This window comes from Ricinus communis, chromosome 7 (assembly GCF_019578655.1).
Source record: "Ricinus communis isolate WT05 ecotype wild-type chromosome 7, ASM1957865v1, whole genome shotgun sequence".
NCBI classification, from domain to species: domain Eukaryota; kingdom Viridiplantae; phylum Streptophyta; class Magnoliopsida; order Malpighiales; family Euphorbiaceae; genus Ricinus; species Ricinus communis.
In genome coordinates, this window is record NC_063262.1 from 21,263,656 (window position 1) to 21,279,815 (window position 16,160).

Sequence of the window (16,160 nt, forward strand, 5' to 3'; positions counted from 1 at the left end):
TCTTGTTGCTGTTGTTCTAAACAAGAAATGCTTAAGCAAAATACCTCGTTACATTTCTTCTCTTCTGAGCTTGTTCAGAAGTGCTGTAATAAGTGCGTCTTTTCTCAGCCCTAGCTTCTTTTCTTCTTCTTCTTTGTTCTTCACGCTCTTTCCATCTCATATCCATCATTATCCTCTCGTTCTCTAATGCTTCCATCATCTATGTAATACCCGAAATTTTTGTATATTTAATAATAAGTTTTTATTTAAATTAATTTAATTTAATTTTTATTTGGTTTAATTTGAAATGATTTAATGGAAATTTTAATATTAGTCAATTAAATGAATTATTTTTCTATACCCAATTAGTTTGAAATTTTAAGAAATTATTCAAGTAAATTATTTGAGGAATAAATTATATTTTTAGTTATTCAAATTTTTCCCAAATGTATATATATATATATATATATATATATATATATATATAAAATTATATATTGGAGAATTATGAAAGAATTTGTAAAGGGTGTTTTTATAAAAGAATTTTGAGGAAATTGGTATTTTAATTAACTAGTAGTATTAAAATTTAAGTTGGAAAATAATTAGTAAATTGATTATTTAATTTAATTGTGTGTAGGACTTAATTGGAAAATTATTTTTAGATGAGGATTAAAAGTATAATTTCATTAATATGAGGTTTTAATGGAAATTTGTGAGTTTGGTATTTTTGTAAATAAATATGTCGGTAAGGGGTATATATGTAATTATGTATTTTCAATAATTCTAATTTGGCCCAAATTAATTAGTCAGGGGCTTAATTGAAAGGCTAAAGAAAAGTTTAGGGGTTAAATTGGAATTTTACAGGATGAAATTGTAAGTAATTAAGAAAGTTGAGGGACCAAATTGTAATAAGGAAAAGTTCAGGGGTCAAATGTCGATATTAAAAGAAAGAAAGAAGGATTAGGGAGAGAGAAGCGAGGAGAGAGAGGGAGAGGTCGGGAAGAGGAAGGAAGAGGCGGCGGCTGAGGCCAGTGAGTCCAAGCCAGCGAGGAAAAAAGAGGCGGCTTTGAAGCCGCTCCACCGATCTTGGTGGCGATCGGCTCCCCTCGAAAAGAGCTTCATTTTGGCAGTGGCGACGTCGGTTTTAGTGGCCGGAGGAGAGAGTTCCGGCGAAGTGGAGGCAGCCGCATTTTTCGGCTTTTCCGACGAGCTCCGGTGGAGGATGGACGATCAGAGGACGTATCCCGACTCTCCTCAACTCAAGCTTCGCAATGGCACCGGTTTCGTGGCGATCGGGATTCATTTGAAAATCGACGGTCGAGATCGTCCGCAAATCTCTCCGGATGATCGGGTGACAGATCGGAAAATCGGAAGCGGTGATCGTCATCAACGGGTCGTTGTGAGTCCGATGGTGTGTTCGGATCGTAAATCGAACTCCGTCAACCGGAGGCAAGTCGACCGAGCGTCTCGGTAATTTTCTCTGGCCCGTTGATCTTGGAAATCCTTTGATTTAGAATTGTGCTTATTGTTTTGTGTTGTGTATTTAATATTTATGAGTCAAAAATAATTGTCTGTCAGTTTGCCTGCCTCGTGTTTTGTATTATGTGGCGTAGTCGGGAAAATAGTGAAGTTTGGGGACCCGACTCCTGTTGTTTAAATTATTGAATATTTGAAGTATTTTTCTGGCAGGTCCTGGACCCGTTTTTACGGGGGGTTATGTCCGTGTTGTAGGGGAGGTTCTGCCGGATTTTCGGTAGAATTCTCCCGAGTCGAGATTCTTAGACAGTCAGTCCTAGGAGTCTAGACCTAGGATTAATGATCGATTGTTTCAGCGTTTTGATAAATTGTTTTCCGTGACTAGATAGTCCGTTTGTTCGGCTCGCTCCAACCGAGGCACCGGAGCAGAGTTAGGAGGTCGCCAAATCTGTGAGTTAAAGTCATATATCGCTTATGCACGTGTCATGCATAAAATTTGATTTGTTACTGTGATTATTCATTTGCAATTTCAATCTTTCATTTAATTATTATTCTTATTTGCATGATGTTTTAATTACCATTTAAATATGTTTTTCCTTTATCACCAATTTTAATATTGCATAATGACTCAGGATGGGATGGCAGTAGAACATAGGATTTGGATGAGTGTTCCAGTATAAATCTGAAAGAGATGAGATAGAGAAAGGATAAATAGGTAAAGTTTTAAGAAAGAAAGATTAGGATCTGCCCTGGTCGAGCATTGCTCTCTGGGCTTAGTTGAGTGTGGTTGCCGGAGTAAAGGTCCCTGATCGAGCTTTGCTCTCTGGGCGCCGGCTTATTTGGAAATTTAAGTGACCGGACTGGAGGTAAGGTCCCTGATCGAGCTTTGCTCTCTAGGCGCCAGTTCTGTTGGAATGAGAGAGTTAAGATACAAGTGTTCAGGCTAGAGGTAAGGTCCTTGATACAGCTTTACTCTCTGGGCGCCAGTCCTGTTGGAATGACAGAGTTGAGATATTAGAGTTGAGCTTAGTCGAGACGTAAGTTTTGAAGTTGATCGAGATGTTGAGTTGGGATTAGGGTTTCACTAAAGTACTCTGTCCCGTTGCATGTGAAATAATTTTTGTTTAAGCATGGCATGACACTTATGTTTTGACATGACACGTTTAATTTTTGCAGGACTTATTATTTATTTTAAAAACTAAATAAATGTGATATTGAGATGTTTGAAACTGTTTTAGATATATGATTTTAACTCACTCTCGAGACTGACAGTCTCCATTTACTGTTTTTCAGATTCGTGACTGTTAGTCTTCCCGCGACTCTTATTCAGTAACCCGACTCATTCATCATCGGGTGGTGTTTTATTTGGTATGTAAATGGTAAATCTTAGATCCTTCGCAGTAGTAATAGTAGGGATATCAGTGGTAATTTTCTGTAGTTTCGGGTCTCGCCTAATTCTTCGGGCAGACCGATTTAATTGTGTAAAAGTTAGTGTACTGTAAATTGTGGTATTAATAATAGGAAAATTTGAATTGAGGTTGGTTTGAGTTAGTGAGTGTCAGGCTTACTACGGGATTCGGTGGCCTTAAGCCTACCCATTCCCTAGTGCCGGTCACGGGTTCACAGAGTGGGTCGTGACAAAGTTGGTATCAGAGCTTAGGTTTAGATTTCCTTCGACCTAAGTTAAGATTTTTCTTGGTACTGCGGAGCTAGGATCAAGTTTGTCTTGTTATTTTCATTGACTTTAGTGTCTCAGCCTTTTCTGTTAGAGAGTCTGTCATTCTTTTTCCGTGAGCTTGTCTTTGATGCTGTGCTGAGAATGAGCGTTGTAGCGATGGGAAGATTCAAAGCGAGATAGACTCGTGTTGTTTCTTCAAGTGATTAGTGCAGTCTGCCTTTAGAAGCTTTGATTATTGTTTCGATGGTGGGCACCGCAGTCAGTTTTAGTGTAGAGCGTGGTTGTAGTCCTGTCATGGACTGCCTCGTCATCGCATCAGGCATCGCCTTATTGAGTAGCGCCGAAGCTAGTGCTTGGGAAGTCGAGCGAATGTCAGAGCTTTTATGGTTGATTTTTATAGTTGTAAGGAGCTTAAGAAAGGTGGCAGGAGTATTTTCGGACGCTCGGAATCCAGAAAAACTTAAACGAACAAATGTTTAAGTAGAACAAATGTTTTAAAATACAATATTGCGCCAAGTCCCGTAAGAATGCATTATGGCATTTCACTATTAGGCATGCATAAATTCATTTTAGGGCACGCATCATACATCATGCATTGCAACCCTTGGTGATAGGGGCATCATCACCCTGGTGCGCGATATTGTAGAATTTTATAGAAAGAAAAATGGCTAGAGATTTTACGATTTTGTAAAAGTGTTTTTCAAGATAATAATAATTTCTATCGGTGTTGGTTATAAAGTAAGTAAATATGTAATCTTTCAAGTAAATAGTGTTAGCTTAGGATTCTCTGGATGACGAGCTGAGTTGCTGTGAGAATGAATCTGTGGCGTAGTAGGCCCCATGTTGGATTTTAAAGGAGGCTTCTAGATTTCAGTCAAAGAGGAATCTTGTGTCAGGATGGCATGGTTTATATCGGTTGATGCGATCAGATGGATGTTGTGTCGAGGATGATATGACGTGGATGTTAAGGATTTTTCTGTACGTATAAGGGGCACGTCATTTAGGAAGGAAATTGGCGAGTGGATTCTTGGCAGGATCAGAGTTGACCCTTCTTGTGTGGAATCCTTGGATTTGTCGGCAGGTTGGTGAGGTGGCATGTAAGTTGGACTTGCCGCCAAGTAATGTTCTCTAAGGTCAAATCCAGTGGTTCGTAGGTCTGGGTTGAGGAAGTGTATTTTCGACCCTTTGCTCATGTTGGACCCTCAGTGTGTGGAGGTAAGTGAAAGTTTTGGTTTCCGAGGAGCAGTAAGTCAGGATCGCAGATTCTCAGGTTCGCCAGTTTTGCTTAAGGGTTTTGTCGATGAGTCTTGTGGTTGAGTTTATTTCTGCCGAGGAAAGTTCTCAAGAAACCTAATGGAGATGAGAGGTTCCTAATTAGTTTCAATCTTAGTGTGAAGCCCCTTTTTCTTTTAAAATTCGAGGATAAATTTTTGTTAAGGGGGGGAGAATGTAATACCCGGAATTTTTATATATTTAATAATGAGTTTTTATTTAAATTAATTTTATTTTATTTTTATTTGGTTTAATTTTTCTTTTAAAATTCGAGGATAAATTTTTGTTAAGGGGGGGAGAATGTAATACCCGGAATTTTTATATATTTAATAATGAGTTTTTATTTAAATTAATTTTATTTTATTTTTATTTGGTTTAATTTGAAATGATTTAATGAAAATTTTAATATTAGTCAATTAAATGAATTATTTTTCTATACCCAATTAGTTTGAAATTTTAAGAAATTATTCAAGTAAATTATTTGAGGAATAAATTATATTTTTAGCTATTCAAATTTTTTCCAAATGTATATATATATATATATATATATATATATATATATATATATATATATATATAAAATTATATATTGGAGAATTATGAAAGAATTTGTAAAGGGTGTTTTTATAAAAGAATTTTGGGGAAATTGGTATTTTAATTAACTAGTAGTATTAAAATTTAAGTTGGAAAATAATTAGTAAATTGATTATTTAATTTAATTGTGTAGGACTTAATTGGAAAATTATTTTTGGATGAGGATTAAAAGTATAATTTCATTAATATGGGGTTTTAATAGAAATTTGTGAGTTTGGTATTTTTATAAATAAATATGTCGGTCAGGAGTATATATGTAATTACATATTTTCAATAATTCTAATTTGGCCCAAATTAATTAGTCAGGGGCTTAATTGAAAGGCTGAAGGAAAGTTTAGGGGTTAAATTGGAATTCTACAAGATGAAATTGTAATTAATTAAGAAATTTGAAGGACCAAATTGTAATAAGAAAAAGTTCAAGGGTCAAATGTTGATATTGAAAGAAAGAAAGAAGGCTCAGGGAGAGAGAAGCGGGGAGAGAGAGGGAGACGTCAAGAAGAGGAAGGAAGAGGCGGCGGAGTCGTCCATCGGGGAGCGCCGGGCCGGCTGTGCCGTGAGTCGCGTTAGCGAGGAAAAAAAATAAAAAAAGAGGGGCATCGGATTTCAAAGTCCGTTCTGGCCATTTCCGGCCGATCTTGGTGGCGATCGGCTCTCCTCGAAGAGAGCTTCATTTTGGCGGTGGCGGCGTCGGTTTTGGTGGCCGGAGGAGGGAGTTCCGGCGAAGTGGAGGCAGCCGCATTTTTCGGCTTTTCTGACGAGCTCCGATGGAGGATGGATGATCAGAGGACGTATCCCGACTCTCCTCAGCTCAAGCTTCGCAATGACACCGGTTTCGTGGCGATCGGGCTTTGTTTGCAAATCGACGGCCGAGATCGTCCGCAAATCTATCCGGACGATCGATTGTCTGATCGGAAAATCAGAAGCGGGGATCGTCATCAGCACGTTATTGTGAGTCCGATGGTGTGTTCGAATCGTTGATCGAACTCCGGCGGCCGAAGGCGAGTCGACCGAGCGACCGAGCATCTCGGTGATTTTCTCTGGCCCGTTGATCTTGGAAATCCTTTGATTTAGAATTGTGCTTATTTTTTGTGTTGTGTATTTAATATTTGTGTGTCAAAAATAATTGTCTGTCAGTTTGCTTGCCTCGTGTTTTGTATTGTGTGGCGGAGTCGAGAAAATAGTGAAGTTTGGGGACCCGACTCCCGTTGTTTGAATTGTTGAATATTTGAAGTATTTTTCTGGCAGGTCCTGGACCCGTTTTTACGGGGGGTTATGTCCGTGTTGTAGGGGAGGTTCCGCCAGATTTTCGGTAGAATTCTTCCGAGTCGAGATTCTTAGACAGTCAGTCCTAGGAGTCTAGACCTAGGATTAATGATCGATCGTTTCAGCGTTTTGATAAATTATTTTACGTGACTAGATAACCCGTTTGTTCGGCTCGCTCCAACCGAGGCACCGGAGCAGAGTTAGGAGGTCGCCAAATCTGTGAGTTAAAGTCATATATCGCTTATGCACGTGTCATGCATAAAATTTGATTTGTTATTATGATTATTCATTTGCAATTTCAATCTTTCATTTAATTATTATTATTATTTGCATGATATTTTTAATTACTATTTAAATATATTTTTCCTTTATCACCAATTTTAATATTGCATGATGACTCAGGATGGGACGGCAGTAGAACATAGGAGTTGGATGAGTGTTCCAGTATAAATCTGAGAGAGATGAGATTGAGAAAGGATAAATAGGTAAAGTTTTAAGAAAGAAAGATTAGGATTTGCCCTGGTCGAGCATCGCTCTCTAGGCTTAGTTGAGTGTGGTTGCCGGAGTAAAGGTCCCTGATCGAGCTTTGCTCTCTGGGCGCCGGCTTATTTGGAAATTTAAGTGACCAGACTGAAGGTAAGGTCCCTGATCGAGCTTGCTCTCTGGGCGCCAGTCTTATTGGATAAGAGAGCCGAAATGCTAAGGCTGAGAGTTAAGTGACCGGACTGGAGGTAACGTCCCTGATCAAGCTTTGCTCTCTAGGCGCCAGTCCTGTTGGAATGAGAGAGTTGAGATATGAGTGTTCAGGCTAGAGGTAAGGTCCCTGATCGAGCTTTGCTCTCTGGCGCCAGTCCTGTTGGAATGACAGAGTTGAGATATTAGAGTTGAGCTTAGTCGAGACGTAAGTTTTGAAGTTGATCGAGATGTTGAGTTGGGATTAGGGTTTCACTGAAGTACTCCGTCCCGTTGCGTGTGAAATAATTTTTGTTTAAGCATGGCATGACACTTATGTTTTGACATGACACGTTTAATTTTTGCAAGACTTATTATTTATTTTAAAAATTAAATAAATGTGATATTGAGATGTTTGAAACTGTTTTAGATATATGATTTTAGCTCACTCTCGAGACTGACAGTCTCCATTTACTGTTTTTCAGATTCGTGACTGTTAGTCTTCTTGCAACTCTTATTCTGTAACCCGACTCCTTCATCATCGGATGGTGTTTGATTTGGTATGTAAATTGGTAAATCTTAGATCCTCCGCAGTAGTAATAGTAGGGATATCAGTGGTAATTTTCTGTAGTTTCGGGTCTCGCCTAATTCTTCGGGCAGACCGATGTAATTGTGTAAAATTTAATGTACTGTAAATTGTGGTATTAATAATAGTAAAATTTGAGTTGAGGTTGGTTTGAGTTAGTGAGTGTCGGGCTTACTACGGGATTCGGTAGCCTTAAGCCTACACATTCCCTAGTGCCGGTCACGGGTCCACAGAGTGGGTCGTGACAACCTATCCAACTCCTTTTTTTATAACAAGGCGGGACTGGGGGGGAAGGTCTAAACCAAACCCCGGTAACCTGGCAATCGTAGACAGATTGACTAGTTGACTAGGTAAGGGATTACTATAGTTATAATCCCTCCCTATATTGTAATGAACTCCTCCGTCTTCATGCATTTCCTTCGCGATTACAATAGATCTACAACTCAGAATCTCCACTCCATTTCCTTTATTCTTCTCTCGTTTTCCCTCGCTTCAAAGGCTTCTCTCCATTGCATCTCCATTTGCATCTGTTGCCTCATGAAATCCCTCAAAATCTCCTTTAAATTATTAATATTATTTACACTCCCACTTCCACCAGTGGTAGTGCTTTTGGTCTTTTTCTTCTTTTTAATGCTACCCTTCTCTCCTTCACTATCTTCATTATCATCCTCCTCCTCGGATGATATATGCATCGCTTTCTTTTTACTAGACCCGCCTGCACCTCCTTCAGCTTCAGCCCATAACATTCTTACTGTGAATATCGCTTGCAACTCATTATAGAATAGAAATTGTTATCGCAAAGATTCAGGTGCTGATCTGATGCTGATGGTGCTGCTGCTGATGTTGCCGTTGATGATGATGATAATGGGGATGGTGTCCTTGGGTACTCTTAAGTATAATGGAATTTATCTCAATTGTTTAGTTACTTAAAAGTAAAACAATTTGTCTCAATTATTTAGTTAGGGGTAAAGGTAATTTATTTGCTGACTAAAATAAAATAAATGAGTCAACAACATATGTGGCAAGTGGTCTGTGGTCCTTTATAAATTCGGCAGCCACATCAGTAAATAACTGTCGGATTCCTCATTGGTACTGGCGGAAGTAATAGAAATAATAGGAGTGGTACCAAAATGAAATAAATTGAAGATTTGGTACTAAATGGATATAAGTGGCTAAGGTTTGGTACCAGCGGGGCATTTAACCCATAAAGAGCAACTTATATATTAGACTAAAAATTAAGGGCAAAGAGTATTTAATTAAACCTAATTAATAATTATTTAATAAAAATATAATAAAAGACTTTTTAGTATCAAATTATGAGATAAAATAAAAAAATTTAATTTTTAAATTTCAAAGAGTCACTAGTATAATATTAAAAAATATAACGTAGAAAATAATTACCCGTTATTTGTATTTTAGGCCATAATATCTATTGAATATCATATCAATATAAAAATGACTAGTCGTTTATTCGTGTGTTGCACATCTATTGTTATAATTTTAATTATATAATCAAATTTATAAATAAAATCTAATAATTTTTTACTATTTAGTATTTTATTTATAATATATTAAAATATAACCAATAAATTAAATTTCCTTTTAATTTTTTAATATTTTAAAATTTTATTAATGTATTAATATAAAAATTATTTAAAATATTTATTAATTAATTTTAGTATTATATGATTTAATACTATAAATAAAATTGCTATTACTATTTTTTTAGAATTAAAAATTATTATATACTTAAAAACTAATTTATTAATTAATATAATATTAAAAATATTATTATTAGAATCAAAATTATTATGTAATTAAAAATAACTTATTAATTAATATAAAATTAAAATATAATCGATATACTATTTCGTAAAATATAACTGAAGCCCCTTTAGTTAAAAGGCTAATATATTAATTAATATAATATTATAATATAAATAATATATTATTTTTTAAAATTATCTAACTAAAAATTAATCTATCGAATAATATAATATTAAAATATAATTAATATCCAACACCCAATTTTCATGCACTATACCGAGTTGTATTTCTATGCAACAAAACTTTCGTTTTTAACTTGCATCAAAGGATTAAAACAACTTATGTTTAGAATTCACTAATCAATTTAAACTATTTAATGGTTTTAAAATAGTAGTTCAACTTCACTACAAATAAGCAAGAGTTAATTAAGACCCTAGTCGCCTATGGATTCCTTTTTTCTATTTTTCTTTTACTGCATCGGCCATAACTAATTTCAACTATTCGCTAATTATTATTTTTTGAATAAATTTTTTTAATTATAATAATTAACCAAATTATATTTCTGTTTTATTTGTATGAATTGGTCAAAGCTTATAAATTTTGATTCCAAATCTCTTAATTTTTTTTAGTAGTGAATTTGAAAAAATAGATGGTAAATCAAATATATATAGAAGCAGAAATCATGACATTAAGTTCTTAGCATTCAAAAATAAATTAAGGCCTCACAACAATAAAAATATATTTTATTTATTTAAAAATTCATTTAGGATCTTATGTTAGATTTACTATTCTTAATTATAAGTTCTTTTTATCACTTTTTATGATAGTTTGTTTGACTTCGGTCATGAGAGTTAGAATAGATTAGACTTTGATATTTAAGAGATTGGACTTATTTAAAGACTTGTCAAATGATAATAAAGTCGATTTGTGGCTCAGTATAATCACCGAGTGGAGTATATTTTATATTGATGCGCCAAAAAAAAGTCAAGATGTTGTACATAATTATCCCATCAACACAATTAATAAAACTTTGAGAAAAAATTGATCTTTATAACAATATTAGTAAGTATTTTTCAACATAGTCAAGTTTATTTTCTATTAAAAATTATATATATTAATTATTATTAACAAAAAAACTCATTTTTAAAAAAAATAAATAATAATAATTTAAGAAAATAATAATTTTAAACAATAAAAGAATAATTAAATTTAGCATCCTAAACTCATATATGAATGAACCTATTCAAGAGATGCTAAGAAATATCTAAGTGGCTATAGTCAAAATCACAAGAGTATTGAGGGATGTCTTTTATTCATTTTCTTTTCGTTTTCCTATTAAGTTTTGCTTTAATTTTTTCACCCTTCTTATACGGCTAGCGAGAGTTCCAGTAGATCAACTAAAAGTGAAGTGAAATTCTAGACTCAAAAGGAGTAATTACTTTATCTCTAATCTACATAGGGGTTATAAAGTTTAGTTATTTTAAAATTATGTAAATAGCCCTTTTCATACCAATTATTTGCCATTTACTTTACTTTAGTGTCAAAATTCGAATTTTTTATTTTTGGTGCTATTAATGTAATAATTAAGTTGGCAAGCATATGATGTGACAACTGTAGTTACCAAATCTATTTAAGAATACGATTGCTATATTATTATCTCAAATTAATCAGATACCTAATAGGTACTCTGCTCTCCGAAAATAGAACCTTTCATATTATAAAAAGTTTAGTATCAATAAAAACATAAAATATCATTATGATATTAAAGGGTACATACTATTTATTCTATGTGCTAATATATGAATTGGTCATTGTATTTTTTTTATTATTGATAAAAAAAATTTAAGTTTTAATAAAACTGATTATTACTTCTTCCGTATTATTCAAAGAACTAAAATAACAATTGAAGACTATAATTTGATCCTTAAATTTGCTATTAAATATCAAACTCGTTCACAATTAATTTTGTTATTAAACTAGAATAAAATTTTATTTTTAACACAAATTAATTTTAATGTCTAATTAAAATAATAGATCTAATATCCTTTTTCTTGCTCTAATTTTTAATACAATTTAATTCAAGTAAATTTAAATATTTTAAAATTACTTATATTTATAATAATATTATTAAATTATTAAGTAATTTAATTGTAGTTATTAATACAAAATAAATATTTCTAATTAAAAAATTACCATTCTATTATTATTTTTATTATATATTATAGTTAAACTATAGAATAAGTTAAAATTAAATTAAACAATCATAGCTTAATCTAATAAAATAATCTAGACACTTAGTTGACAAGTGCACTGTCAATAAATGAAGAAAATCACGATAATCTTGTATATTAAAAATAAAATTTTTTATCAACCAGTAAAATAAAATTAATACATATAAGATTTTCATTTTCAATATGTTTAATTTTAGTGTCTAATAAAAATAATAACTTTTAACTATTTAGTTTATTTAAAAATTTAAAATTAAACTACATAGTAATTTAATAATATTAAATAGAAAAATAAATATTTTTAATACATTTGAATTATTTTAAAATTAGATTATATTGCCAAAAATAAAAGATATAAACAAGTAAAAAATTATTAAATTTTTTTATTTTGATTAGACACTAAAATTAACTTGTACTAAAAATAAGATTTTACTCTAATGTGATAATAAAATTAATTTTGCACGAATTTGATACTTGATAATAAGTTAAAAGATCAAATTATAATATCGAATTACCAGTCTAGTCCTTCAACTAATACAAAAGGGGGTAGTAGTTAGTTTCATTAAAATTTAAGAAGGTTCTAATGTAATAGAAACAATGGAGGTGCTGAATCATATATTAGAGTAAATCTCATAGGTAAATAGTATTTAACCCTAATATTAATAGGATATAGTTATAATAACACCGAGCATAGGACTCGGAGATCCTAAACCGTACTGAAAAATCAAACCAAGAATATATATTGACCATTTGACTTTCTCTAAACGAGACCGTACTAGAATTTTCTTTTGGTGGGTTTTGGATCTCATTAGTTCTCCATACTGAGAACCGTGCCCGACCATCTTGTATTGTTTCGAACTAATGGACTAAAACTATAATCGATTTCAAATTTTATTTATTTATATTTATGATTATATTTATTATAGATAAATTCAAATCTTAAGTTCAAATTTAAAATAAAGTATAAAAAATCTTACCAAATAAAAATATAATTATTCTATTCTAATAAAACTAAACTTATTGGCCCAAATATAAAATAGAAAAACCAAAATTTTTATTTGACTGCAATGTTAATTATTCATTAAATTTATCACAATTTCTAAACTAAGTTCATTAAATTTATCACAAAAGTTACAAATTATGATCGTCATCATTTATTTAATTAAAAAACGTAGTATTTAAATTTTTTTAAATTTTAATAAAAAAATATATTTTAGTACCAAACATATTAATTTATTAATTTATGATATTAATCAGGTTTATAAATTAATTCTTATTAATAATGTGTCTTTTAATAAAAAGATAATATATTGCTTTAGATGGGTCAGATGAAATGTATTTATTAGTTGGACAATAAATTACTGTAAATATTCAGCTTGGTGGATTGGAACTATTAAATATGTATTTATTTAATATGCAATTTCTATTAGCTTGGTGGATTGAGAATAAACTTCTCTATTATGTAGTTGTTAATTACAAGTATAACATAATAGTAGTGATTTTATTTTTTGTTATATAATTTTAAAATTAAGTCTAGTACAATTAATTTAAGCTAAAAATATTTTTCATTATATGAAAGTAAAAAATTTCTGAATCTTCATTGTCTCGTACTGTACTATATCGAACCGAACCGTCCCATTAGACCTGAATCTCCATGGTGAACCATTCTGAGAAATTGGTACGGTTCGGGATAGAGATTTTTATGCTACGGTATGATTCTGGAGATCCAATTTTGAAATTCCTAACATTTTTGTATGGTTTTGGAGATTTTCAATTTCCCAGACTTCCACGAGCCGTACTCATCCCCACTAATAGAGCATCCTCAACAAACGTTTAAATCATGCTTATTTTCTATTATAGAATGTATACTAAAAAAATAATACTCCAGAAAACAACTCCCTAAATCATTTTCATTTTTCATAATTTTTTAAGAGTTATATTTTCTCTTCTTAAATTTAAAGAGGGAAAAAAAAGATAATAATTATTATTTATTGTTGTCCCTTGGAATCAAGAAAGGGGGTTGAATTGGTGACCTAAAATTATAAAAATTAAAAATTTTAAGTAAAAACACAAGAGATTAAAGTAAATGTAAGAAGAGTAAAGGTTAGAGAAGATGGCATAAAGGATTTATAGTGGTTGGGGAACAAACCTCTCTATATCCACTCCTCAAGATCACACTTGAATGTTTCATTATAATAACCAAGATTACAACCTTTGAGTTTTATAAGTTCACCAAACAATTTGGTGTTTTTAAGACTCACACTAAATCTCTTCCTTTAGTATATCAATCTCTCACTAGGTCTCTTAACCCTTGAGTATTAATGGTTACTCAACAAACAATTTCTTGTGTATTTAATACCTAAACTCACACAACAATCCTTTTAAGTTTTAGTTGAACAAAGAATTTTAACCTAATACACTTTACAAAGGAAGAAATTGAGTGTAGAAATCTGAAAAATAAATTTGCAAGAGATGGTTCAGCCAACTGCTTGCCTACGTCCATTCCTCAAACTTCACTTGAAATTTTCACTATCAATAATCCTTTTACGGGTGCACGATCAAATCCAAGTGTTTTTAAGCTCACACTCAAACTTCTTATAAGTGTTTCAATGGCTAACACTTAAACCCAAGTATTTTCTATGGCTAACACTCTAACCCAAGTGTTTTCTTAAAGCTCACACTCTAACCCAAGTATTTTTCTTAGGCTCTCACTCTAACCCAATCTAAGATTTTCAATCTTAGTTATAAGAGCAATAAATTATTAAGCATAAAAGAGACACCCATGACAGAGGTACCCAAACCAACCCCCAACGTACCCAAACCAACCCTCAACGTCTACCTTGACCAAATCAAATCAAAATTCTTTCCATCAAAAACTTCTTTCCTTACAAAGCCTCATCACCATCCACAGTCAACAAACAACAAACGTCCACTTCCTAAAATTACCAACTTCCCTTATTTACAAAACACCAACCACAACTTCCTTTTATAATTGCAAATACCATGTAACACTTTGTATACATATAGATAGCCCTGTACAAGCTTTCCTCAAAGAATGAGAATTATATTTTCTGTCAGAATTATATTTTCTATTCATCGATTTCTTCATGGTATCAGAGCAGGAATCCAGCTCTCAGAATACAATTCTCATGGCCAACATCTCCTCTGCAAATGAACCTGATCTTTCACTCCAAACTCTTCATCAATGTGCGAGTCTAATCTCACTAAAATTAGACAACACTAATTATCTTCTTTGGCGGTCACAAATGGAGCCACTCATTCAAAGTATAAACATGGATCATCATCTAGTTGAGGGTAATCAATCATTACAAGAAATTATGAAAGATAATAAAGCTGAAATCAATGCAGACTATATCAAGTGGAAAAGAAATGATGGACTCATCATCACTTTCTTGCTGAAAAACATAGAGACCGAAGTGTTGGTCACTCTTGAAGATGTAAGCTCAGCCTCTAAAGTGTGGAAATCGATTGAACAATAAATTCTACCCACTACAGTAGAAAAAGAAATGATTTTAAATGAAACCCTCATGTCTCTACAAAAGGGTAAAATCTCCATTGATGAATATGTATAGAAATTCAAAGGATTGTGTGACAGTCTTGCAAAGTCAATTGATGAGATTAAGAAGGTTTTTCAACTAGCAAGGGGACTTGGTTCGAAATACCAAGACTTTCGAACGACCATGCTTACGAAACCTCCATATCCTTCATTCCATCAATTTGTAATGGCTCTTCAAGCACATGAACAATTCAACTCAACCATCAAACAAGAATCCACTCCTCGGCATGACCAAGCCTTTTTTATCCAAAGAGGTAGAGGTCGTGGAAGGTATAGTGGAAGATTCAACTCGCGTGGTCGTGGTTTTAATCCAGCGGCAAGACACATCTCTAGAGGTCAGTATAATCACCATGACAAGCAACTCTCTGAAAATTCCACTACCAATAAAATTAGCAAACCATACAAGGAACCCATTGTGTGTCAAACTTGTGGCAAAAATAATCACTCTGCAATTAAATGTTGGAGTCGCTTTGATCATTCCATTCAACCAGAGGATCAACTACACAAAACTTTGGCAGCCATGAACATACCTCAAGGTGATGATCCACACCTCTATGCCGATTCTGGAGCCACAACCCATATTGTAAATGATCTAGGTACACTTTCAAAATTACCAAATATAAAGGAAATGACTCTATTATTGTTGGTAACGGTGAAAACTTGAATATTAGTCATATTGGAGAAGGTAGAATTGAGTCAAATGATGGAATTGTTAATCTAAAAAATGTTCTAGTAGTTCCTAAAATTAAAAAGAATATTATTTCTGTAGGAAAATTGACTTCGGATAATGCTTGCACTGTTATTTTTTAGGCTAATCAATTCTTTGTCAAGTCTCAACAGGGAAAGGTGCTTGCTAAAGGACGAAAACATAATGGACTATATGCTCTAGACAACTATCACAAAGCCTTGGTAGCATACAAGGGAATGTCCCAAACTATTTGGCATCAACGTTTGGGACATGCACATTCAAATTTCTTAAAAATTTTACATTCTAAAAGGCTAATAAATATATCTAGTTGGGAAAAACCAAAAACCATTTATGCTAGTTGTCAAATGGGAAAAAGTTGT

General features: G+C 32.8%; 1 pseudogene; it reads right to left on the reverse strand.

The window, feature by feature from the left end:
- Positions 1 to 48: 48 nt before the first annotated feature.
- LOC8286350 lies at positions 49 to 8,305 on the reverse strand (annotated as a pseudogene).
- Between the last annotated feature and the right edge of the window lie 7,855 nt (positions 8,306 to 16,160).